The sequence below is a fragment of the Heteronotia binoei genome, chromosome 4 (genome assembly GCF_032191835.1).
Source record: "Heteronotia binoei isolate CCM8104 ecotype False Entrance Well chromosome 4, APGP_CSIRO_Hbin_v1, whole genome shotgun sequence".
NCBI lineage: Eukaryota > Metazoa > Chordata > Lepidosauria > Squamata > Gekkonidae > Heteronotia > Heteronotia binoei.
The window spans coordinates 63676615-63702634 of record NC_083226.1 but is presented as its reverse complement, the minus strand read 5'-3'; the positions used below and the strand labels follow the sequence as shown (position 1 = coordinate 63702634).

The 26020-nt window shown below is 40.3% G+C and overlaps 1 protein-coding gene across 2 annotated transcripts in view; it reads left to right on the top strand.

Annotated features, from left to right (window-relative positions):
• The first annotated feature begins 427 nt into the window (after positions 1-427).
• The window catches only part of APBA1 (amyloid beta precursor protein binding family A member 1), a 123842-nt gene continuing 98249 nt past the window's right edge, over positions 428-26020 (top strand). For both annotated transcript variants that reach the window (XM_060237440.1, XM_060237439.1), the window contains exon 1: positions 428-642. The gene's annotated coding sequence lies outside the window, so the exon portion shown is untranslated. The remainder of the gene's footprint in view (positions 643-26020) is intronic.

The window sequence follows — 26020 nt, the reverse complement described above, 5'->3', positions numbered from 1 at the left end:
GCAGAGCCGTTGTCCTTTCAAAGCATGCCAGCAAGTTTTCTGAATACGTGGAAAGGCTAGGTGGGCGGCGGAGGCTGCTCTCGCCTGCATTTGCTCTCTCCCTACGATGTTCGCGTCCGCGACGGGCCTTCTCCTTCTAGCGACTGTATTCGCTGGCCTCGCCTAGGAGACAATGGCGCAGAGGCTGTAAAGAAGAGAGAGAGGGGGACGCCTGGAAGAGCTATGCCTTGCGGCTTAAGAAAAGCACTTCGTTCGCTGGTGGCCTCCACCAGCTCTACCCAGATTCTGTCGTTTCCTCTCCGCTTCACGGGCGCACGGCTGAAGAAAGACAGCCAAGCAACTAGTCCGGCCGCCCCCACCGAAGTCACGCGGAAAACCTCGGAGGCGGGAAGAGGGAGGAGTAAGAGGCGGGGGCAGGAAGAGGCGCCGTCGCGGGTGGCTGCGGAGCAGAGTCCGGGTGGAGTGAGCGGAGAAGGAGGAGGAAGATGGTGGAGGGGGAGGCCGTGCTAGCGGCTGAAGTGAAAGCGTCTTTCCAGGTTTCCTGCTCACCAGCGCGCAGCTGCCGCCCTCCGCATCTGTGTCAGACCTGCTGCTGCTGTTGTACGCAGTGAGTGAGGCTGCCGCACAAGTCCCGAGCAAAAGGTAATCCTGAGGCGGCTCCCCTCTCGCTGGGGCTAAGGGGGATGGGCTGATCTGAGGGCTCTTGGAATCAAGGGAGGAGTGAGGGCGAAAAGCTGGGGGCAGTTGACGCGGATGATGGATGGTGCAAAGGCTTCCCAGAGACACAGGGCTTGCTCGGCGCAGGGGCCTGGGTTAGATGCGCGCCTGAGTATGGTGCGTGTGTCCAACCTGTGTGATCTGTATGGAGTGGGGTCCTCGCACAGTTTGCCTTCTCAGTCCACCCACAGATCCTGCGGTTAGGAGGGGAAAATGTGGAAGTCACGCCACCGGACTCACAATTTAATGTGCCATAGCAAGAACGTGTGATGACTGCATGTCTGGAGAGGTGTATTTTTGCTGGGAGGTGGGGTCATCTGAAAGACTGAGCGAGAAGAGAGGCGGATGGATGGGTCTTAGGGCTGCGATGGAAGGCAAGGCACAGATGCACAAGTGATGCAGAGACGGAGGCAGTTAATGACGTGCATGTTTATCGGGTAGGATTACTCCTATGAAACCAATTAGAGCGGTCAGGGTCGCTGCTGGAGCTCATAATTCAGGATTCGGCATAGATTTCAGGGCAGAGTTGGGGAGCGGCAAATCGCAACAGGGTACACATGGTAAATGGGATGCGGTTGGGGCGAAGATAAATCACATCCTAAAGGAGACGCTGTCGGTCTCCCTCCTCTGCATGCCTGTAATGCTAGACCCTCCCTTGCGTGTTACTACAGCCCCGGGCTTGTTTGCCCGATATCTTTGCTGAAACCCTGGCGAGGTGACCTGCTGCTGCTGCTGCTGCCACATACCAGTTCTTGGGAACTGAGGTGTCCTGACCTGCTTTGTTCCTTAAAGCCTTGCATCAGTTTTCACCCTGTCAAATTAAACACCATCCAGGTGGCCTTTATTTTCATTTGTGAACTATGTAGGCAGTTATGATGGTAGCACTGTTTCACTCAAGTGCTTCAACAGCAACTGAGATACCCATCATCTCGATGGTTTATTGGGATTAATACATTGAGTTATCTTTTATTTGCAGCAGTCAAGATTTCTAAGAATGTTTATAGAGCATCTCACTTTAAAACCAACAGTGCACATTACAAAGAATTAATAAAAAGGCTCCACCCCTTCTGCTAATTAATTATTGTTCAGCAGTCAGTGCAGTATAGCCAGGAGATCCAAAGATTGTCTGGCAGCCTGAAATTCTAGCTTTTTGTGGTGAGCTAGGTTTATTTTTTTGGACTGAGAGAACATTGACTGACTCAAGATCACTCAGCTGGCTTCGTGTGGAGGAGTAGGGAATTGAACCTGATTCTCTGCATTAGAGTCCACCAGTCTTCACCACTACATCACACTGGTTGTCTTGCTTCTGCTAATTAGGTGTAGACAAATTCAGCGTTAGGCACTAGACCAGACTGGACCATGTGGCAGTCATTTGTAACCTTGAGGTATGCAGCTTATTTCTATCCTGGCGGTATGCCTCAAGGTATATATGCATGCTGCCATCCTTCCGTATTTAGACATCCCTTTGATTATAGATTTCAGAGATCCAATCTAACAAGGATCTGGACAGTATCTGAGTCACTGCCTTATGTTTACTGCACTGCTGTCAAAATGAGAAGCTTTTCCTAGTGCATGCAGGCCTGTCACTCCTGTCTGAAGCACATATACAATGTACTGTCATAGTCATTAGAGGCTGTGAAACACAGATATGTATGTGTGTGTGATGTTTAGCTTTTGTGCGTTTTTAACAATAACTAAAAATGGAGAACATTTCATCTTTTGTCTTAAACCTGAAAGTCATTTCAGAGACTTCAGGTATTGAGTATACATTTGATGGCATTGTTTTGTTCCTTTTAGCACAGGGCTGAATTCACATAACCTCCATTCCTAAACAAATGGAGGTCCCAGTTTGTTTACCAGTGAAGCTTACGTTGTAGTAATCATAAATTAGATTAGATCGCATGTGGAAATAAACACAGTTGCATCCAAGGGATCCAGTTGTTCTGATTGAGAGTAACCTCAGATATTTGATTGCCCTTTAATTCCCACAGTATGCATTCATATGTTGTTCTAGAAGAGCAGTAATTCTAGAGCTATTAATCACTACTAAAAGGCCTGCTGTCAGTATGTTTTAAAGTACAGCTATGAGTTAATAGTATACTGAAAATGAATGTAGTACAGGCATATCATGTTTTTACATTTTCCATGTATGCCTGTGCCACATTTATTCTGTTTCCTCTTTCATGTATTTCAAAAAATGTTTTGCTTATACATTTCAAACAAATAGCTAGCAGACAGTACAGTGCCAAAGTTTTTAAAATGGATGGGCCTTTGTGCATAAGCAAAATCACAAACAGAAATTTGGTCGGAGAAGCTGTTCCTTGCGTATGGATAAAGTGATGAGAAAAGTTTCTTCTGTGTTTTTATTAAGATTTAGGTATCCTAGCAGGGTTTTTCTGTGAGGAGAGTCTGGTTTCAGTCCTCATAGCACTCAAAGGATGGTTTAAGCTACCTGCTCTCACTTTTTCTCTCTCTCAAGCTACCTTTGTTCACAAGATGATTGTGAGGAAGGTATAAATTGTGGCAAAGAATAAAATTGAAAGAATTATGTTGTATTTTTCTTCTTTTATTCTTCTTTTCTTTTTAAAATCATGTTGTATTTGCTGTACAAAATGACTGAATATAGGTTACAGTAATCTAAATTAAAAACTAATATAATCTTTGGATTTGAACCAATTTTCTGAGTAACAGTAGTTGTGGTATGTATGAATTCTGTAGTTCATAGAATTATTGAACTTCTTTTGTAATTACCCTGGCTTGCAGCTATGTTCTGGTTATGCACCGATGCATTTGGTTTGATTTAAAATAGCTGTAATGCATTTTGACTGTTTTGTTTTCTACAACATGTAAAACCTAGCGTTTTAGAAAGCTAGAATATAATATATTAATAGTTTGATCTGTTCAATAGGAACTAAAAGATTGCCAGGGGAAGTGGATTCTAAGGAAGAGAGGACATCTTTTGAAAAGAAGAAATATGTTTTCTCAGATTACAAATATTTATTTATTCAATCTTCATAATCATTTAAGACAAAATACATTATGTTGCTTGAAAAATAAATGTTACTAAGACTAAGATCCTAAGCATACTTCCTAAAATAAGATTCATTGAAAACAAATAGATGCATTTAAGGATGAGTGCTAAATTTGACTAGTGCACAGCTTACTAATTGGCCTCATTTTCCAGTGAAATGTTAAAATATATTTGTCTGTATTTATTGTACTTACAGCCTCCTTTTAGAGAAATCATCCATTTGATTATGACATTTGTATCCGTTTAGGTTCAGCAATTTCTGGACTGTTGGGCACAAGCTTTTTTATTATTGTCTTCAGTCTGTATTTTCAAATAATTCTAAACAAACAATTGTATAGAATGGTATACTTTTAAAAAATCTTTTATACTGTTCCATAGCTTGAGTTGTGAGAATGGTTCACAGCTGAAAACACTGAAAACATCAGTAAAAACAATAAAATCCACTGGTAGTATGAGGGGCAGGCAAAGGAGGAAAGGAAGGCAGTGCTCTTATTGGTGGGTGACAGGAAGTGACAGTGGCATTTCTGTTGTCATGACTGCAACAACATGCAGGCACATAGCTACTGAGTGACTAGTGGAACCTCTCTGTGTTAAGTGTCATCAAATCACTTCCAACTTATATCAATCCTGTTAATTAATGTTCTCCAAAATGTCCTATCATTAGGGTCCATTCTCAGGTCTTATAAATGGAGGACTGTGGCTTCTTTTATTGAGTCAATCCATTTCATGTTGGGTCTTCCTCTTGCTGCTTTCAACTTTTCCTAGCATTATTGTCTTTTCTAGTGACTTTTGTGACCAAAGTTTGATAGCCTCAGTTTAACCCAGGAGTGGCCAAACTATGGCTCAGGAGCCACATAAGGCTCTTTCACACACGTTATGTGGCTCCTAAAGTTCGAGGCAGAACTTAATGCAGGCTTATTCTCAAGTAAGCATGCATAGCATCGGGACCTCAGTCAGCCTTTGAGCCCTGACCCATAGGTAGGTGATTATTTCCGCTGTGTGTGAAGCAGGGCAGGAGGGGGGAAATAGGCGGGTTTGCAAGCTCTTTTCCTCGACTGCAGAGGTCGCCCAGAGACCTATAGTAAAAAAATAATTCCCTAACCATTCCTTAAACTGGTCTTATGGTGACCATTATTCCCAGCCTTTGTTTTTTAAAAAAGTCTCCATCTAGCAAGGTCATGTTTTAAAGTGCATATATTATCTTTCTGTACAAAGTATTACAAGTTTTAATAAAGATGTGTAATATTCGTGTCATGTGACTCTTATACTGAGCAAGTTTCGCCACTCCTGGTTTAGCCATTTCAGTTTCTAGGGAGAGTTTATGACTAGACCCACTTATTTGTCATTTTGGTGGTCCATGGTATCCATAAAACCCTCCTCCAACACCACATTTCAAAGGAATCAACTTTCTCTCCATCAGCTTTCTTCATTGTCCAACTTTCATACCCATACATAGTAGTGTGGAATATTATGGCATGAATTAACTTGATCTTAGTCACCAGCCACATATCCTTATGCTTAAGGATCTTTTCTTGCACCTTCATGGATGCCCTCCCTGGTTTCATCCTCCTTCTTGGGTGCAGTTTTTCTTTGGGTTGATGACTGAGTCAAGGAATAGAAAATCTTGAGCAATTTCAATTTCAGTTCTTCATTGACAACCTTAAAGTTGTGTGATTCCCCAGTAGTCATTACTTTTGTCTTTTTGGTGTCCAGCTGTAATCCAGTTTTCTGACTTTTTGCTTTAATCTTCATCAGCAGTTGCTTCAAGTCTTCGCTGTTTTCTGCCAATAACATGGTGTCATCTGCTTATCTCAAATTGTTAATGTTCCTTCCACCAATTCTCACTCTACATTTATCTCAGTCTAATCCAGTTTTCCTTATAATGTGTTCTGCATACAGATTATGCAGAACATATGCATACAGGGAGATAAAATATATCCTTGTTTGACAGCTTTGCCAATTGGAAACCATTCTGTTTCAGTGGAGCATAGATTGCACATCAAAATAATAAAGTGCTGTGGCACACCCATTTCCTTTAAAGCCAACTATAGGTTTTCATGATCCACACAGTCAAAAGCTTTGCTGTAGTCTATGAAACACAAGCTGTTTTTCTTCTAAAATTCTCTTATATGCTCCAGTAACCAATGTAAATTTGCAATATGATCTCTAGTGCCCCCTCTTTTGAATCCAGCTTGAATATGTAGTATTTCTTGTTCCATATATGGTAACATTATTTGTTGTAAAATTTAGAGCATCACTTTACTTGTGTGAGAAATTAATGCAATGGTCTAATAGGTGCTATAGTCTTTGACGTCTCCTTTTTTCAGAAGTCGGATGTAAACTGAGCATTTCCAGTCTGAAGGCCATTGCTTTGTTTTCCATATTTGTTGGCACAACCTTATTAAGATTTTGATGGATCCAGTTTGGAATAGCTCTATTGAGATTTCATCTGCTTCTGGTGACTTGTTTCTCCCAGTTGTTCTCAGTGCAGCTTCCACTTCACTTTCTAGTATTGTAGGTTCTTCTTCAAAAGATGGTTTTGAAGGAATCTGTCATCCTTTCATCTCTTTCTTCAGTGTACGGTTGTTGTAAGTCAGTCTGTGCTGAGTGAGGGGCTTGGATTTCTCAGGTGAAGAGCTAGCTGTCAGCCAGTAATTGAACAGCTGGCTGCAGCTGGCTAAGACACAGGAGAACAACAAGAGATCAGGTTTCTGGCTGATCAAGAGTCATAGCCTACAGCTGAACCGAGCCAACACCTTTTATCTCTGACACAGTAAACAAGTCTTCAGAAGCCACTCCCAGCCCACTTAGCTCACCCACACCCTTGCAGCACCAACACTGTCAGAGACCCTTAGAGTTGCTACTGAACCACCAGTCTTGCAGTTACCAGAGCTCTGCAACTTTGAACCTAGACTGGGCCTGACAACCAACTTTCCTGGAACCCCTGACTTTTGAACTGGACTTTGGTTATTCTCTGCAGCCTTGCCTGTGACTTCCCTTGCTGACCTCTAACCTTTGCCTCCTGGGGAAGCTGCACCAGTACAATTTTCATCTTTTCTTTATTTTGTCTTCCTTAGTTAATGTATTTCTGTATTGATCTTTCAGCATGCTGAACCATGATTTAAATTTCCCTTTGATTTTTTGGATCTTGTGGATCTTCCTGTTCTTCCTTTTTTGTTTACATTGGTCATTGCAGTCTCCTTGTCTCTATGTGTAAGTCGCTAGAATGCTGCACTTAGACTTTTGATTCTGTTTCTATCACTTTTTACTTTTGCTTCTTGTCTTTAGCAATTTTATGAATTTCATCAGTTGTTTGGTAACATTAATCGTCTTTGCACACGTTGCACATTCTTGATAATAACTCTGGTTTCAAGCCATATTTCTTCTGTTCACGTGAACTTAGTAATGCAAGTCTGTTATTTACATAGTTTTAAACTCTTCAGGAATGTTGCTTAGATTGCATTTTGGCATTATGACTGTTTTGAGGTTTTTATTCAGCTTTATTCTAATTTTTGATATTAACAATTCATGATCCGAACTAGAATCAGTTCCTGGTCTTGTTTTAGCAAAGAGAATAGAAGTTTTCCATCTTCTGCTTCTAATGATGTAATCTACTTAATTTCTATTATGGCTGTCCGGTGATGTCCACATATACAATCTTCTGTTTGGTTGCTTGAAGCATGTGTTTGCAATGAACAAGCTGTTGTCTTCACAGAATTCTGTGAGTTGCTGTCTTGCTTCATTTTGTGTTCATAACCCAAATCTTCCAACAATATTTGACTTTGCTTTATTTCCTGCTTTTGCGTTCCAGTCACCTATGATTATAAGCTCATTTTGTTTATGTGTGTGATCTGTTTCTTCCTGGACAAAAGGTTTCAATGTCTTTCTCATCAGCCTCTGTAGTTGGGGTATAAACTTGAACGAGGGTTATATTGATAGGCTTTCCATGAACCTGGCGTGAGTGAAAAATGGTGATAACACTTACTGGTGCCAGGTTCTCCCTTCATCATACTGCTCAGTGGCTATGTGCCTGTACAGAATTTGCTGCTTTCTGTTGCCTTCTGGTAAGGGCACTAATTTCTTCTCCAGTAACATACAGTGGTGGAGGCTGGAATATTCCCTGGGTTTTACCATGTCAGCTGTTGGTGAAGCCCACTATTAAGTTATTGACTTAACTTTCTCAAAGATTTAAATAGAAATTTCCTAGCTGTCATGATTAACAGGCAAGTGTTGTTATTTGAAGTGTAGTAGTAGTCATTGACAGAAGAGTCCTTGCAGATTTAATTCAACTTTTTGGTTTTTCTTGAGTTTCATCAGCTGGCTATCTGATTTCTGGTATCTTTTAAAACAAATAAAGCAAGAGATGTTGTCTGTTTGCCTGACCTTCAAGGGAAGTAATTTGTTCTTACTAAATCTTGATTGAAAGCAGGCCTGCCTATTATGACAATGAGTGAAGGTGGTGTCTCAGAGCTTCCTTCCAATCAAGATTCTCCACAACTTGTGTTCTTATGTATAGTGACTATTACAACTTTTGGTTTTTGTAATGGTATGCTGTTGAAACTTGACATTATAGATGTATTTGCTGCTCCATCTTCAGCATTTGGCTACACAAAAGGAAATTTTGAGATCTTTAATGTCGCATCAGGATATACAGAGTTTCTTCCTCCTTAAAAAAAAAAAGTCAAAACAAGACTGTGCAAGAAGAGTGGCTTGAAAGCATCTGTTTCTTAGGTCAATGTCAGCCTCCTTGCTCAAACTGTAGAGTGAAAATATAAAGTCCTGTATTTTCCCACTGGAAGTGAAAAAACGTGGGAGATGGTGCTTTTATCTGAAAAATGATCGGAGGGGAAAGCAACCTATGTTTGTCCTGTCCTTCCTTTGCCTCAAGGGTGATCTTGGCTTTTTTTTTTTTTTTTAAGTGTGTAATGAGTACAGAACTATCATATAACATTATTTTGAGCCAGTGTCTTTCAACAGTGCTCATGCAGAGTTCTCCTTTTTTATTGTTATAGGAAGCAGAAGTATCATAGCCTGCAGTATGGTATACCACCTACAATTATGATCCTTGTTTAGCTGTTGTCTAGGGTGACTCCTTTTCTGTTTGCAACAAAATTGTTTTTTTGATTCTGAGAGACCATGAATCAAGTGGAAGGGGAAGGAAATCCTCTTGTCATTCACCACCATGTTATACTTCATGCTTAATATAAATGGATGAGAACAAATAAATAAATAAATACACATGTTTTATTGTGACAGTGGCCCAATTCTTATAATACAGGTGTGAAATAGAATAATTACCCGTGTGATGTTGCACATGTCATATTTAAACCAATTCCTTGTCCAGTGCACAAGTAATAGAAGAATGGCAGTGCAGTGCAGGCCTGCATTGTAGGCTTCTGATGTGCTCTTACAGTTCATGCGCAGGCAAGGCAGCCTCACTGCATAGAAATACATAATCTTTGAAACAAGGGTATGTACTAGTGCATTCAGTGTAATGCTTAAATAGGGCTTAGGCCAGGGACCTTGTATTTCAGATTTGTCCTAGCCATTTGGAAACATCAAGTTTTACTTGCCTGTTGATCTGTAGGAAAACACGGGAGAGTGGCATTTTTCTCTGCCTTGATAGGTGGGTTATAATTTTAACTTGTTTGTAGAACACCACTGGCACTCTGAGCCTGGACTCTGTGATCTCATCAGATAATCAGCACTACATTGAGCAAGAATTGTTCTCTCCGAAGTCAATGAAAGCAACATTGGAAAAGTATAACTTTCATACTTCAAATGGACAGTTAGTTCTGGCATGATAAGCATATGGTCATAAGCTATCATGTTACCCTTCTATAGTGAAATGTAAAGAGTTAATGTGGACTTTGGTGTGTCTAAAGAACTTAATGGAAATCAAACATAAAGAATTCTCACATTGTACACCATCACTGTTAATAAGGAGAAAAGAGAAGGAAACATTGCAGCTCAGTGGTAGAGCATCTGCTTGGCTTACAAGTTCCAGGGTCAGTCTCCAGTATTTCCAGTTAAAATTCAGGTAGTAGGTGATGTGAAAGACTTCAGCTTGAGACCTTCAATAGCCACTTGAAATCTGAGTAGACAACACAGACTTTAATGGACCAGTGTTCTGATCTAGCATGAAGCAGATTTGTGTCCACCTGAGATGGAGATAATGTGCAAATTTAGAATTCTGCCTCCAAGCACAGTTGGACTAACCATAAAAGTCAGATGATTGGAAAGGACCCATGAACCATTCATGTATTGCCTAGTAACTTTCTATCTTCTTAGTAAAGCTCTTCTTTAATTTAAGAAACTGCATCTAGTGTGTTTTCCTTCTGTGATTTTAGTTTTATTTGTCTCTTCACCTTACTGTGATGAATATTGAGGGTAGCGTAGTTTATCTGCCAGGAATTTCTAAATGATGGCGTTCTGATGAACAGTCAATAGGAGTAAATAACACAAATCAGGGTCTGAATCGTTCGTTATTGTTGCCTTCAACTAGTGGGCTGTTTCTCTTGGAACCCTGTGCAGTGACCCATTGAAAGAAATTGTGGGATGTCATTATAATCTAGCATAGGGATGCCCAAACCGGCTTAGGAACCACATATGGTTCTTTCACACATATCGTCCAGCTCCCGTAGGTCAAGGAGGAATTTAATGCAGGCTTAAGTAAGTGCATAATGCAGGCTTAAGTAAGTCAGGTAAGTGTGCTTAGCATTGGGACCTCAGTCAGTCTTTGAGCACTGACCCATAGCTAGGTGACTACTTCCACTGTGTGTTAAGTGGGGAAGGAGAGGAAAATAGATTTGCAAGCTCTTCTCCTCTACCACAGAGGATGCCTAAAGACCTAGAGCAGGGAAAGAGAGTGCAAGAGCTGAGGAAGCCACTGAAAAGAGGGACAGAATTAAATAGGGTAGTGCAGGGTTCCCCTTAGTCTTATAGCTCTTGTAGGAGCTGTATTTACCAACCTTGGTGTCAAAGCAAAGAGAGATACATAATGATGCAAATGGTGGTCAGTACATGTGTGTTTCTTCTCCCACTGGTGCAAATAATAATTCCCCAACCTTTCCCTAGGTTGAATTTATTAGGACTGTTATTCCCAGCTTTTTTTTTTTAAGTCTCCCTTTAGCATGGTCATGTTGTAAAGTGCATACATATGTATTTTATCTTTCTGTGCAAAGGAAGTATTAAGGCTTTTAATAAAGACATGTGTGTAATATTTGCTAATGTCTTGTGACTCTCGGATATCTTATGTTTATTTTGTGTGGCTCTTATGTTAAGCAAGCTCCCCCCCCCCCCCCGATCTTGCAGGTAGAAAGGTGAACATGACCTAATGTTGGTACTCGGTCTCAGTGGGATTCATAGGGTCATTAATGTTGCCTGGTGTTTTTTTTTTTTAAAGTAAGAGTGTCACTTAGGCAGATGACTGTTCTAGGGGTAAGTTACCTAAGTACTAAGTAAGTTACCTAAGAACAAAAAAGTAACAAATCGTTCTTGCTCTTTGTACAAGTCATATCTTTAATACTGTACATATATGCTCTTACAGACCTTGAAGATTTCATAATGGCCAAGAAGTTTATCAAGTTGCTTCTAAAAAAACATAATATGGATTTAACGTACAAGAAGTGCTGTATTAGTAGTGCTTGAAAACAAATGATTTTTTTCTTCCACCTCGATCAGCATAATAAGCCAGCTGCTCAGAGCAGTAACAAAGGCATTTTTCTGCAGTTGCCACTAAAGAGCGGTATTCTTATTCCAGACTATATGTTGCTGGTAAGGCCTGCAAATATATGTATACCACTTTCAGAATGAAAATCTGCCAGAGTTTTTCATTGTACAGTTTTAGCTGTAATGCTTGTCTAGAATTGCACGCTAAAAGAAGCATCTGTCCTGGTGCGGAAAATGTTATCACTGAGTTTGTATTCATTGAATTATGTTCATTTAAATGGCCCTTTCTGGTAAAGAAAACTAATGTAAGAAACATATGCAAATTACATTCTTACTGGCTTTAAGTATTCCATGACAGTTTGATTTTATGATACAGCTTATCAGTATTGGGGTAACTGAGAAATCTGCACAAAGCAATGTGTAAGAGAGAGAAAAATACCAGCCTGACATTTAATAGCTCCAAAAATACATTTCTTCTCCAAAGGAATAATCTGAGCGCTTTTTTTGGTTAGCCCTGTAAAATTTATTAATAAGAGCCAGAGATAGGTTAGCTGATTAGTTTGGAACTTGCTTGACACTCAAGTAATGCCCAGAACAGCAGTTACTCCTTCTTGTGTCCCTTGGCAATTTTTATGTTGGCTAATCACTGCTTTCTAATAAGATATGGGAGGTGTTCCTGTATTGTTGTGCTTTGCCAAACAGCATTTTATTTAAAATCAAAGATAATATTGCTGTATTTTCAGGCATTACAGTAATCCATAACTGTCTGTGAAATCTGTCCCCTTAATGTTCTTCAGCACTATATATAATTATTTATTCCAAACCTACTTTATTAGTTGTATATTCAGGTATTTCTGGACGGTATCCCAGAACTCAAGGAAAGCAAGATGGAAGAGGCTGGTTTAGAGGTTTTGTGGTATTTGGAATACTTAGGTTGCTGTCACACTATAGGTGTTATGAAATGCCTTCAGTGCATTTGTGATGAAGGGCTTCTAGTTCCACCCTCCAGGAATCCCAGCAGATTCCTGCCTACAGGAGGAGTATGCAGATAATAAATGGCATCTGAATGTTGGGGAGGAATCTACTAGGAGGTTGGTTAGGTGCTTAGGCTTTGCCTGGTAAAGGAAAAGAACTCAGACATCTTTGGTAAAGGGACCTAAGAGTAGGTATCCTGTGTCATGTCAGGGAAATATTAGCTTATGAGGGGATTGTAGAAAATATTCCAGGAGACAAGCTAACCCTTTTTCAGTAGAACAAATTTTGAGTCCAGTGACATTTTTATGACCAACAAAAGTTTATTACAGCTAATTTATTACATCTGATACATCTGAGTTTATTACATCTGATACATTTGAGAAAGTATGCCTGCATTTGAAAGCTCATACCTTGAATAAATGTTCATTTTTCTTAAAGGTGCCATTGGATTCAAACCTTGTTCCACTGCTTCAGACCAACATGACTTTCCTCCTGGACCTGTTTCAGTAGGCTAAGATTCTTGTGTTTAAGGAAGAGGATCAAATGAAATTATTCTCTCTCTCTCTCTGTGACAGAAATGCCTGTTAGTTCAGTAAAGCTGTGGGGATGTGAAATTTGTCTTAAATCAGAGTTCTGTTGTCCCTTGCTGTTAATAACCAATAACTTGTTACATTCCTCGCTTTAGCCATCAAACCACCTATCCACTATACCACTAAGCATTGATCCTTTTTAGAGAAGAGGTAATAAATTTGTGTGTGTGTTATGAAAAAAAATCACTCCAGGAGAAGGGGGAGGGAGGAAGTAGTAGAAACTACCTATTCTACGCCCCAGGCTTTCTCTGTAATAGCAGCACATAATCCAGCATAGGTATTAACATTGGCTTACTCAACACTCGCACCATAACTAAAATCAGCTTGGTCACTGCTGCTGGAAGGTGGAATGGGTGGAGAACTGAGAAAGCACCTGGCAGTCACAGCATTCTATTCCCGATCTTCCTTACTTTACCACATACTTGTGAGTTTAACTGGTCATGCATCTGCTAGTTTGGTGTAGTGATTAAGTGTGCGGAGTCGTATCTGGGAGAACCGGGTTTGATTCCCCACTCTTCCACTTGCAGCTGCTGGAATGGCCTTGGGTCAGCCACAGCTCTGGCAGAGGTTGTCCTTGAAAGGGCAGCTGCTGTGAGAGCCCTCTCCAGCCCCACCCACCTCACAGGGTGTCTGTTGTGGGGGAGGAAGGTAAAGGAGATTGTGAGCCGCTCTGAGACTCTTTGGAGTGGAGGGCGGGATATAAATCCAATATCATCTTCTTCATCATCTTCTAGTATAGAGTTCAGAGAAAGAGACAAAGATATCGCTAAAAGTCTGTCCTCTCCCTTATTTGTATAGTTGCTTTCACATACTGCATCACTAAGCTCTGATGGTTGCCACAAGAAAAATATGTATGTCTCTAGCAGAATTATGTAATGAGGTTAAAGATGTTGCTTTATGTGAGCATGAGACCAGGAGTAAGCATGCAAAAACTGATGTATTGGAAGTATAATTTAATAAAGAGGCATCATTTATATATAATTTAATAAGAAGAGGGTTATGACAACCTGCAGGCAATGTTTGCAAATGTTTGTCAGATTTCTGGCAACCTATATCAAAGATATCCAAGCTCCTAGCTTTCTGTATGTGTGGTGTGCCCAGGAAGTGTGCTGTAGATTATGTCTCCTATCACCATAACTGGCAGAACTTGATGTCTGGTGACCTCTGCACTGTAATATCTCTTCGTCAGCTACTTCTAACTCTTTCAGAAGCTATTGTTTTTGTCCAACCCAAGTGGCAGAAAGAAGTTCATCTACAAGCTGGCCAAGTATAGTACCAAGGGACTAGAACTCAGTGCACTGACTGTGCTTCCTTCTTGAAAGTTCCCTAATACTTCATAAAGATTTCTGAAAGCCATACACATTTCATAGAACAATACTTAAACATAATGATACTTCCTTATATAAAAGACCAGATGAGGATAAATGACTAAAAGAATACACATAAAAGTCATTTGTTTTTTAGTTCAATCTTTTACCCTTGTTCTTTCATAGCCAGGTAGGATTGCCGTGCCCCTCTTAGCAACCGGTGCGGGGGACTTATGAGGAGAAGGGAGAAGGCCTGGGCTTCATGGCCGGTGGTGTACAGGGAGTGATGTCATAATGCCAGCAACATCTGGGTGATGCTCTGATATCTGGGCAAAAACTCTATGGTAAAACTGGCTCCTACCATGGAATTTTTGCCCAAATACCACAGCATTACCCAGACATTGCTGGCTTGGTGACATTGTTTCCTGTGCAGCTCCTTTCTCCTCATAATTCCCTCCGCCACCAGTTGCTGAGATACGTGGCCCAACATCCTCTTTATCAGCCAGCTGATTAGTGGGCAATAGGGCCTGGTGGCAGGGGACTCCACCTTCACAGGAGGTCTGGCAGCCCTACAGCCTGGCTGTTTTGAAGGTCATACAAGAGAGACATTGCTTTATCTTGCCACACATCCTCAGATCCATGTTACTTTTAATTTAACTTGATAAAGCAATCAATACAAAAGTTAGGTCAGTTCCAAGTGCTAATTCCACCAGCAGCAGCTACAGATGGGAATGATTTATGTTTCCCTGCTAATGTTTATAACAGTTTTATCAGTGCTTTGTATATTCCATTATAAGAGTTCCTGGTTTTAATTATATTGAGTACAATGTAATTAGCTCTCTGCTATACATTGCTATTTCTTCTTTAGGAAAACAGCAGCTCTTTGATGTGGGGGCAAACGATATGCTTTCTAACCCATCTTCCATTATTCAGTCTTCAGTATGCCCTCAAAGATTTGTCTAGATGGAGAAAAATTATTTTCCCCCTCTTTTAAGGAAAGTAAAATGTCATTTAATAAAGTCAAATGACAGAAATTGAATGTGATATAACCCCACTAACATTGTTGCCACTGATACTGTTAACTGGAAGGTTTTTCTGAAGGACAAGAACAGAAACTATAGCAGTAACACTGAGATGGAGAATCACATGATTTTGAAGCTGAATCTAGACAAAACAGAGATAATGCTGGTTGGGAAGGCTGAGGGACTGGATCTACTTGTCCTGGATTGAGTGATGTCTTTTTCAGAGCAGGTTAAGAGCCTGAGGGGTGCTCATGGATCATGCCTTGCTGTTTAAAAAGGAGGTTGGCTTGGTGGCTGCTGCTCCTAATTAGCCAATCTTTTGTTACATACTCTACTGATCTGGCCACACTGACCTTTGCTTTGCAACCTAATGGTGGGATCACTGCAACATTCTCTTATGAGGGACTGCCCTTGAAGACAACTCAGAAACAACTGGTCCAGAACATAGTAGTCCAGCTATTGTTCAGGGCTAGTCTATAGGAACATATGAGGTCCACATTGAAACAACTCCATAGGCTACCAGTCTGTTTCTGAGTTCAGTTCAAGGTGTTTGTTATGACAAATAAAGCCTTTTATGGCTTGGGACCCACATATTTGGTGGAACATCTCCTTCCCTATATGAATTTGTGCCAGCTGCAGTTGTCAGGCAGCCATCTTTCAGCTTAGAGTGGCCTATCTGCCATTGAATAGAATTTTCCAGATATTTTCCATCATAGCTCTGGCTCCCAGAAGAGATAAGGTGGATCCAGCCCTGTAGCTAGCAACTTTTTGCTCAGGGGACCCAAGTGCGGCCTGCTATTATATGACTGTGTGGAGCTGTCACACCATGCTTATACTTATAAATAACCAATAAATAATAAATACAAGTGGTATATTGCATAGAAATGTTTCAGGGTTGTTATTATTTTTACAAATAAAAATGGTTTATTGCACAATAATATTTCAGATTTGTTATAATTTATTCCAGTAGTAGTCAACTCCAAAGTAAGGTTTGGACCACCATATATCACAGGGGTGGCCAAACTGTGGCTCAGGAGCCACATATGGCTCTTTCACACATATTGTGTGGCTCTCGAAGCCCACACTGCTCCATTGGCCAACTTGGAGAAGGCATTTCTCTCTTTAAAACACTTCCCCAAGTCAACCAAGCTGGCAACTTGGATAATGCATTTAAAGTTGCTTTCTTTCCATCTCTCCCTCCACCAATCTATTTGCCTTCCTTTCCTCCCTTCTCTCCCTCCCTCCCTGTGGCTCACAAATATCTGACATTCATGTCTTGTGGCTCTCAAATATGAGACATTTATTGCATGTGGCTCTTATGTTGGCCATCCCTGATGTATCATATGCCCCCACATTCAAGGGATTCTCCTCTTCTAGGAAACATGTGCTGGGTCCTTGTTTAAAGAGCAGTTCTTGTGCCTGTTGCTCAAAAACTAAGTGTCCCCAGGACAATCACACAGGCAGAAACAGAACATCACTATGCTCTGGCACCTTTAAGACTAACAAATTATTTAAAGTAGAAACTTTAGTGTGCAAACACACTTCCTCAGGTACAATCAATCAAATAAAATATCCTCAAGTTCTGCTTATAAGGAAAAGAGAGCCTGGGGGCAGCTGTTACGGAACAGCCATGCAGAGCCAAGATGTATTGAGCTGAAATAGGCCTGTAAGATCAATGAATGGCAGCAAATTAGCACATAAATGCAACAGGTGACAGGGATGTGAGAATTAAACCAAAGTCCTGCAGAACCACCAAGCCAAACGAAAATCATCCCAGGGTACGTGTGATAACAGACTCTCAGCATGTACACACTTCTTCACATACATTGAAACAGATTTCCTCAAATATTACATTTCATTGCTAAATGAGGATTAATGCATTTGCTTCAGTTCCTTATACCAAACTGAGTTTATTGAATTTGAATTCATTCACAAGCACATCGAAAGCATATTGCAACTTTGCATCCTGGCTTCTTTCTTTAAAATAGTCCTTGTATCCTTTTATATGGATATAAGAAAGATTTCCTTTCAATTCTGTCTGAACAGACAAGCTTTGACAGTTGAAGCCTCAGATTCCCAAAACCAAGACAAATCAATCACTGGACATACCAAGATATGCTTGATCACCTGTTATTTTTCACCATTGCATATGCTGTTAAATGCCAACAATTCCTGTCTGATTCAGTAGAAGATGATGATATTGGATATTCTGCCCTATACTCTGAATCTCAGAGCGGCTCACAATCTCCTTTATCTTACTCCTCCACAACAGAGGTCTGAGAACAAAAGAAGCAATTTATGTGGCAAATGGTTACTTTTATGACTCTGAAGGTGTCAACAAATGCTAGTTTCAGGGAGATGATCTGCAGCTAGAATTGGGAATCACCAGAGTTAAAACAATGTCTGACATTAGTCTGCAGTGAAAACACACACCGAAAGGAAAATTACTGAAAAGGCTGTGTGAGGGGGCCTGTAAAAAAAATGCAAGGAGGCCATGCCCCCTCCAGCCCCTTGAGAGCTGTGGCGCTGGGTGGGCCCCTTATTGGAGATCTTCAAGAGGTGCTGCAAGGCCTGCCTGTTTGCCAGGCTTTGGAGGGGTATGGATGGCTGGCATCTTTTAAGGGGGAAGAGGTGTGAGAGATTTTGGGTTTGCTATTTTCATTTTTGCTTTTAATGGAAAATGTTTTTAAGTATTACTGAATCACAAGGAAAGGTGAGATGTAAATGTTTTAATAAATAATACTTTTATCTGCAGAACTATGCTAGATCTTCACATGCAAATATGAAATGCACATGCAGACCATTGATTTGCATATTAATTGGTAACTCTTGGAGGCATTGAATATAGATCTTTAATATACATTTAGGTAAGGGTTGTGGAGTGCTAATTCTTGGAAATGTTACTTTGGTGCTCATGGCTCACTATATCCATGTCTCTTGAATCCGATTCTATATAGAAGGGAAAGGTGAACCAGAGTCTGGGAGGCCCAGGTTCGGATCCTCTCTACTGTGGAAGCTTTCAGGGTGACCTTGGGCCAGTCACATACCCTCAACCTAACCTACCTCACAGGATGTTGTGAGGATAAAATGGAGGAGTGGAGAACAATGTAAACTGTTTTGGGTCTCTGTTGTGAAGAAAGGTTGAGTACAAATAAAGTACATAAACTGCTATTTTCTTTTGTGCTGCCTAACTTACATTTTCTATAAAATGGCCACACAAGAGGGGGAAGACCAAAACATTAATGAGTAAAGAAGAGGGAATGTAATGATGTGAACTTACGAAGAAGTCAGAAAAGTATAGTAACTAATATTAGCAGACTTCTAAATTTGGATTCTTTTTTATTGAAATAAGCTTCATCATATTACAAACTTCACAAGTAATAGATACAGCAAGTAGATGATTGTAGATATATATTATGCATATGATCAGGACATGTATTGCTAGATTTAAATCACTTTTAAAAGACAGGGCATCATTTGACATTCAATTAAATATCTTGATGCTTTTGGCCACTGGTGCTTTCATTTTTTAAAAAAAATGGTTCTTCAATGTCATTATATGATATAACAATAGGTGTAATTCTCAGCTGTCAATTTAAAGCAAGTTTATCTTTAGCTTCTTTTATTGTGGAGACAAACCCTTCTCATTATATCTCTGCACAGATTAGGCTAGATACATTTAAAAATGAAAGGTAGGAATTTAGACAAGCTGTTACAGGTATTTGTAACAACATTAAATTGCCATTTTTTTTGTAAAAACCAAGAAAGCCCCCCACTAGTGAGGGAAGGAAATGGTTTCTGCTGGACCCAGGGAAATGGCTATTGTGTGTGTGAGTAGGTAAATCTAAAAATTTCCTACCCTCACCAGAGCTATTCAGGCTTTCTCAAAACTTTGCAGCAAAGCAGGTTTGAAAAAGATGGAAGGACAGCTGAGAAAACCCCAGGAGGTGAATAAATGTACCATATTGCTGTGTGAAAGCAGGAGATAACCCTACTTCCCAATAGCATTGAACCTGAGACAGATAGTCAGTGTGGAAATGGCTGTCTAGCCCAGCCACCTCTTTGACATTCTAGTTTTCTACTGTAAGGGATTTTTTGTAGAAAGAACTTTGAAATATGAACTCTTTTACCAGCAGTCATATCAGCAAAGTATTTTCCCTCCGTGCTTGGACTGGCCCTTGAAAGTGTTCAGGAAAGATTGTTGAGAGGAATAGTTTCTTACAGCCAGAAAGAAGAGCAGTATAATCATACATTTAAACTGAAGTTCCCATTTCTGCTTTAGGTATTTCCTAAATAAAGTACATTATAATTCATTTATATACCATCTAGAATGTGTTGATTCATAATTAAATGGACTGTAGATCAGTATGCTTTAACTGTTTATAATTTTTCAGAATTAACCTCTTCAGAAAATGGTATATGATACATTGCTTTTTTAATAACTTCTTACTCATGATTTATCAAGCTCTGTTAGGATGGTAAATAGAAGATAATTTCACAGACTATTTTTATTTTCCAGTAGGGATTACTGAGTGGCTTTAAAGTCTCCTCCTCTCCCTTTATATATTCAAGGTCCTGGAGAAAGATCTTTTTCAGTTGAAAACTAGATGCTCAGATCATTACAGAAGCAAGGTTGGGTATGTGCATGGGTGTGAGAGAGTGCCTGTATTCTATTTTAGATAGTAGGTAAAGTCATAAATATAATTTGAGAACTGTAGTCATATAACTGGAGGGCAAAAAAGGGATACATAATGTGAGGTATTCTGTTTACTTTATTTAGGAAGGGCTGCTTCCTATATACTTCTCCAAGAACAGTGCATAATTCCAGTCCTGAAGTTTGATTATGCATCTTTGTGGCATCTTTTCTTAGTGGAGCCAAGTTTCCTATGAGAATAGCCCATATTTTCCCCCATCATACATTGTGCTTCTAGGTTTTTTTCTGTGCTCATTTGCATATGCAGTGTAAAAATACAGAATGGCTTTGAAGTTGATTACATACAGAATATTCAATCCACCACCTCATGCATTAACAGTTAATTCATCAGTTTAGCTGTTCTCCCTGCTTAAAAACACTTCTATTTTTACTGCTGAGCTGCTAGCATTAATTGGAATGATAAGGACAGAAAACTGTTAAAAGAAAGAAAAAAAACTACTAGTTTTTCCTGTCCATCTATGAATAAAGGAACCTGTGATTTAAGAACCTCCCCCTCCCCTCCTTTGCTCAGTCCAGGGTGCTGTAGATACAAGACTAATGTGCGCAGGGATCTTCTAGAGTTGCCAGTTCTGGGTTGGGAAATTCCTGGAGAGTTGAGAATGGAGTCAGGTACAGTCACAGCTTTGGCAAATATCCAGGCTGCACTTGAAGGATCTCTAGTAAAAGGCGAAAGATCTATGCGATCTGAAGAGAAACCAGAGTACTCTGGTTTACTCTGGTTTCCCCTCTGGAGGATGGCAGTCTTAGTAAACATATTCTGCTTCTTTCCATCTCTCCTTTGTTCATGTACAGAAGCATTCAGAATGCTTGGCAGTTATGGAAATAGGAGGTTGTATGCATGTTGCATAGCTCATTGAGAGGGGAAAGGTGGTTATTTGGCTGACATGATAGATCGTCCAGTCCTTGTAATAGGCCTGGATTGCTGAGAATTTCATGGTTGGAGGAATGAACTCTGTATAGGCACTGCCCACTTGTAATTTGTAACACATAGGAAAAAATAGTGGCAGATCACTGACATTCTTGTTTAATTTCCGCATTCCATCATATATGTAATAGGAATGGTTGGTCCCATCATGTGGACCATTAAAACATCTGCGGATGGGAGGGAGCACACAGGTCTTGGTTATGCCTTTCTGCAAACCTGAGGTTTCTGTGTTTGTTTTGTTTGAAACTTAGTACTCTTATTAAGCAACTTTGATGCTTATTGGTCTCTCCAAGGTAAATATATATTTTCAGAAGAATATTACAAAGGACCGATATTGTTTTCAGTCTACATTGATAGAGTAGCACAGATTATTTCCACGAGTGCTCCACTTTCTGCTACATATTGCTCTTATGCATGGCTTCTCTGGTAAATAAGCAGGTAGCAAAGATGTACTTGGACTTTCTTGTAACTTTTCTGTATTAGACATTGATGTGTCTGTAAACAGTCAGTATTAGTCTTTTGTCCTCATTTTTGCTGACTTTAATTTGCTTGGGCTCTTTGTTAGCAGAGTGGAGGTCTGAAATCAGTATCTGCTAATCAGAAATGTTTCTGGTAATGAGCTGCAGGGAATTGAGAACCTTGCTTTAGCCAAGACATCTATTTGTTTCTTTTGTTTTGGTTCATACCATTACACAAAAGTGATGCCATTGGCCCATTCCACAGGGGAGAAATAACAACATGTGTCCCTTTCCAAGGCACAGATGGCATAGCAAGCATGCCAAATCTATTGCAACCATGGCAACACCCATCAGATGACAGCAGCCAATGGTGCCACTATGTGGCATGCACAGGCACAGCTAATCACTACCTTCTGATCCACTCACTGCCCCTTGATGCAACACCCCTCACACACACATAGAGCCAGTGAACAAAGAGGAAAGACCCAGCAACAGCACATCTCCAACAGAGAAGAGTTGGTCCAAGTGTGCCCCCCCGCCAGCACATAGGGGAAGAGCACCCATGCAGCAGAAAGGACACCCAGCCCTTCCTCATCAAAAGTGCTACACATATGCAACCATCCTTGCTTCAAGCCATGCCCCCTTCCCTTGAAAGTAAAAAAGAAAGAGAAAAAACACCAACCGAAGCCAGGCTCAAACCCATAAGAACATAAGAGAAGCCATGTTGGATCTGGCCAGTGGCCCATCCAGTCCAACATTTTGTATCACACAGTGGCCAGAATCCACTGTTTGGACACCCAATACCATCCTAACCACTGGGTCAAAAGAATAGGTTTAAAGGAGGCATACTATTAGGGCACTCCACTTCAGCCCTGATCACCAGCCACATGGTAAGCAGAGACCACTGCACAGAGAGGCATGGCTCAGTGGAGAGGCCCTGGGATAGCATAGCCAGGACTCCTGATTCAGTCCCCAGATGGGGAAATGCCAGTGGCAGACTAAAACCACAGAGATGACATTTTGCCTTTGCAAGCCAGCAGCTAACATAATCAGCACTGCTCAGAATAGTACATTGTAGCATCACTACCAAGGCAATGTCTTATGCTGGTATTATTATCATTTTTAACTCTTTAATTTTAACTTACATGACAATTGTGACGTTCTATTGTTTTATTGTTATGGCTTATTTGACCTGTAACCTGCTCTGAGCCTGCTGCAGGGAATGTGGGATATAAAGTGAATAAAATAAAATAAAAACCGCTGGATGGCACAGCTGCTGGAAATCCATCATTTTGGCAAGGACATCCCTCCACAACCTTTCCGTACTAAACCTATGGCAGCAGTTCCCTTGTATCCATGCTTAGGGCTGTTTAGCCTAGAAAAAAACTGAGTAAATGGAGACATGATTGAAGTTTATAAAATGGAGATTGTGGACATTTTTGTTTGGGTCTGCCAAACAAAAAAAGTCTTCACCTGCTGGCGAAAGGCACCAGTATAGGGAAATAGGTTAATCTCCCTGGGGTGGAAGGTTTGATGCCGTGACTGAGAAAGCTCTTTCTTGGGTTGTTTACCTGTATAGCCTCAGATGATGGGGCAACTAAAATAGAGTCTCTGAATATTACTTGAGTGAATGGGTAGATTCATGTGGAAGGTGGCCTTAAAGTATGTTGGTCTTTAAAGAGCTTTTAAAGATCTCTACCAGTACCTTGAGTTGAGTCTGGAAACAAATTGGAAGCCAGTGTAGATGGAACAAGACTGGAATGACATGATCCCTGCAGCTTACTCCAATCAGCACTCCGGCTGCAGCATTCCATGCTAACCATAGCTTCTGGACAGTCTTCAAGGACAGCCCCGAGCAGAGCACATGGAGTAAAGTAATTGTTATTAGAACATGCACTACTGTAGAAGAGCCTTTCAAACCAGTACATGCACAGTCTTTCATTCTTATATTCCAGGCTAATGAGGACACATTTACAACCTGTACAATGCCAATAGCGCTAGCTCCCAGTTGAATTCCAAGTCAAATTCAAGGTCTTGGTTTTATCCTTCCAAATCCTATGTGGTCTGAAACCAACATACCTTTAGGTCCATCTCTCCTGGTATGTCCCTTATAGAAAATTAGGCATGATAGATCAAGATCTGCTGGTAACCCCTGGCCTAAAGATGTCTGCTTAGCCTCAACCAAAGCCAGAGTCTTCTTGGCTCTGGTGCCAGCCTGGTGGAACACTACTGAGATCTGGGCCCTGCAGTTCCTAATGCAATTCCACAGAGCCTTCAAAATGGAGATGTTCTACCAGACCTATGGTTGAAGCAACAGAGATGTATGTATGTTGGCCTCTGCTGCATTGTTGTCACCTGCATAGTCTTTCATCTGACTTTTTCCCATCATCAGTTGACATCCACCTGCAAGCTTATAGAGAATCTACACAGAGCAAATGGAAATGGATTGGCTGAATGGTGCAATCGACTGCTGTTGTTGATAGGCCAATTGTTCTTATTGCAATTTGGGTTTAATGATTTTTTAATAATTGTGATTTGGGTTTTTAATAACTGTTACACTTTAAATACTGAATTATGTTATTTGTTGTTGTAACTCATCCTGAACCTGCTTGCAGGAGAGGAAGGGCTAGAAGTCAAATAAATAAAATTATAATGAAATCTTTATGTTGACAGGCTTTTGTTCCAGTGTTTTCCAAACAGTCCGGTACACTTTCTTTGAATATTCGCTGACTCCTTTAGTTTCCAGAAGGCTGGTACACTCTTTCTAGTACCCAAACCCCTTCTCATGAAACACCAATGAGTTTTTATATGACTCTTAAGAGGTCTCTATAGGCAGTTTCTAACCACACCAGATCAGGGATATCTCCACTCATTGGAACTCTCTCCTTGTTTGACTGGGTAGGGACATTCTCCTCTGATTAGGGAGTGACAATGGGAGTCTTTGCCTGCTTCCCAGATTTTCTTACCAGCTTTCCTCCAGCACTCCATCTGTGTTAAACTGCTCTCAGCTAAGGCTTAAATCAGACTGTCAGTACTCATTTCAGTCAAGGCAGAAATCTGACTGACCATTTCCTCTACTCAACTGATACTAACCAATCAGATTGCTTGGAGCAGCCTGTTACTCAAGGCTTTCTGTTTCTTTGTAGAGTTAACCCTTCATAGTCCTTCAGCTATTTGTTCAGCACTTTTAAGCTTTAAAAAGTGCAGTCCATCATTGGCAGCTTCCTGGTTTCCTTGATAAACCAGAAGCATTGTTTCAGAATTTATTTTGGTTTACCTTGATTTGTTATTTTTACTTCAATCATTCAAAAGATAATAGGGCTCCATTTCCTAGATAGTGTTATATCAAGAGCCATTGGTAGATCCTAACAATGCATTGTCAATCATAATATGATTCATCTTTCATAAGATGACCAAAAAAATCTTTGAATATGTTACTTATTTCACATTTGGAAATCAATGTGTGCTTTGTTCTATGAATAGTGTACTAGTCACTTTAAGAAAATCAAAATCTGAGAAACCTTGTTTTGTTGTTAAGAACCCAAAAGTGTATCCATCTGAGCTATCCTCATATCTTCCTTATTGAAAATGTCTGACAGTGATTAAGAGATTATGCCAATCAACTGTCATTTGAAATCCACACATGTGCCAATTACACTGTTGTGCCATTCTCCCTCTTCCTGACAGGATATCTAGCTGGCTCCAAGTAGGTTTTTTCATGTCTTGCACTTGGATGTCTTTGTTTTTCATTAGTAAGGAAAAAAACCTGAAGACCTGCCATCATTTAGCCCTTCCTGCAAGGCGCAGATTAAGGACACAGACAGAGGAAACAAGATCTTCACTTGTCTCATTCTGTTCATAAAATGCAAGTTGTTGGCTTGTACAGCCTCAGTTTGCCTCAGGACTGTGTCCTGCACTTGGTTTTGTTAGGCTTCCTGATTTTTTTTAGCATTTTAAAGAAGAAAAAGCATGTCCCTTAAAATCTACTTGCTTTTACAGGAATGTTGCTCTAGCACATCCTACCTCAGTTGGTTAGTTTTTGGTATGCTATTTGCTCTCTTGCTTTTGGGTCAGGACTCTATACAATTTAATGAGTTGAGCTCTGGAAAGTCTTACAGTTGTTCTTGTGCAGTAACAGAACTCATATATGTGCCCTGCACAGCAACCACAAAGAAAAATGCAGGAAAAAATATGAGCTGATGCAGTTGTGTGTACTTCAGTTTCCTTGAGGCTTGGCTTAAGATGGGTTGAATTATGAAGAGGGGTTTCAAAGGAGAGAGAGGTAATTTTTTCCCTCTTGCTTTTTAATAACTTGAATTATGAGAGTAGATTAAATTGAAATAGCTTTTAGAAACCTGCATTTCAGGGTCTATTTTGTAAATGTAGCTGATGTGCAGTATTTCTCAAATATCTCTAGCTATAATGACAAACTGCCTTGCAATGATATGTACAGAGAGAATGTCACTGCCACTGTTACTACCTATCTTGATATTTAGCAAAAGGGAGCTTTATAACTTGTTACATATTGATAAAGAGTGCTTTTCAAGTGGTCCATCTACTGCAGGTAAGTATATCTGCAGCTGTTGTTTATTGCACCTGCTCTGGAGTGA